Below are 1011 nucleotides of genomic sequence, written 5' to 3'. Positions count from 1 at the left end.
TGCAACACGAGGACTTCCCAGGAGGTCACCCATCCTAGTACTACTCTCGCCCAAGCACGCTTAACTTCGGAGTTCTGATGGGATCCGGTGCTTTAGTGCTGGTATGATCGCATCCGACATGTTACCCCGGTCTTCGTCCCTTATCCTTGCCCCTCCCAGCTCCACTACAAAGACGATTGTACATTGCTTTGGCCGCTCCCTCTCAACTACGGAGACGAGTTTAACGCGGTTTCCACCCCTCCCTGTCAACCGCACCAGTGCATGCTTGCCGCGCCACAACGCCGACGCTGGACCCGTGAATCGTGAGCACCCAGCTATGACTTACCGCACTCGTGCAAAATAATAAAACATGATAAATATATTACTTACACGTGCGTTTTGTTTTGCAAGCGGCGCGAAAAAAATTAAAAAGGGAATGCAACACGAGGACTTCCCAGGAGGTCACCCATCCTAGTACTATTCTTGCCCAAGCACGCTTAACTTCGGAGTTCTGATGGGATCCGATGCTTTAGTGCTGGTATGATCGCATCCGACATGTTACCCCGGTCTTCGTCCCTTATCCTTGCCCCTCCCAGCTCCACTACAAAGACGATTGTACATTGCTTTGGCCGCTCCCTCTCAACTACGGATACGAGTTTAACGCGGTTTCCACCCCTCCCTCTCAACCGCACCAGTGCACGCTTGCCGCGCCACAACGCCGACGCTGGACCCGTGAATCGTGAGCACCCAGCTATGACTTACCGCACTCGTGCAAAATAATAAAACACGGTAAATATATTACTTACACGTGCGTTTTGTTTTGCAAGCGGCGCGAAAAAAATTAAAAAGGGAATGCAACACGAGGACTTCCCAGGAGGTCACCCATCCTAGTACTACTCTCGCCCAAGCACGCTTAACTTCGGAGTTCTGATGGGATCCGGTGCTTTAGTGCTGGTATGATCGCATCCGACATGTTACCCCGGTCTTCGTCCCTTATCCTTGCCCCTCCCAGCTCCACTACAAAGACGATTG

At 51.8% G+C, this 1011-nt stretch overlaps 3 non-coding genes across 3 annotated transcripts; all 3 read right to left on the bottom strand.

The window, feature by feature from the left end:
- On the bottom strand, positions 1-115 carry LOC123179007 (5S ribosomal RNA; the record flags this gene model as incomplete). The annotated part of the gene is made up of 1 exon (XR_006490030.1): positions 1-115. It is a non-coding gene; the product is annotated as a 5S ribosomal RNA (ribosomal RNA).
- A 297-nt stretch (positions 116-412) lies between these two features.
- On the bottom strand, positions 413-531 carry LOC123179006 (5S ribosomal RNA). The gene has a single exon (XR_006490029.1). It is a non-coding gene; the product is annotated as a 5S ribosomal RNA (ribosomal RNA).
- Positions 532-828: 297 nt separating this feature from the next.
- LOC123179005 (5S ribosomal RNA) lies at positions 829-947 on the bottom strand. Its single transcript, XR_006490028.1, has one exon. It is a non-coding gene; the product is annotated as a 5S ribosomal RNA (ribosomal RNA).
- Between the last annotated feature and the right edge of the window lie 64 nt (positions 948-1011).

The sequence above is a fragment of the Triticum aestivum genome, unplaced genomic scaffold, assembly GCF_018294505.1.
Source record: "Triticum aestivum cultivar Chinese Spring unplaced genomic scaffold, IWGSC CS RefSeq v2.1 scaffold117292, whole genome shotgun sequence".
NCBI lineage: Eukaryota > Viridiplantae > Streptophyta > Magnoliopsida > Poales > Poaceae > Triticum > Triticum aestivum.
Note: the sequence above shows the minus strand (reverse complement) of the source record. Positions and strands in the feature narration are given on the sequence as shown.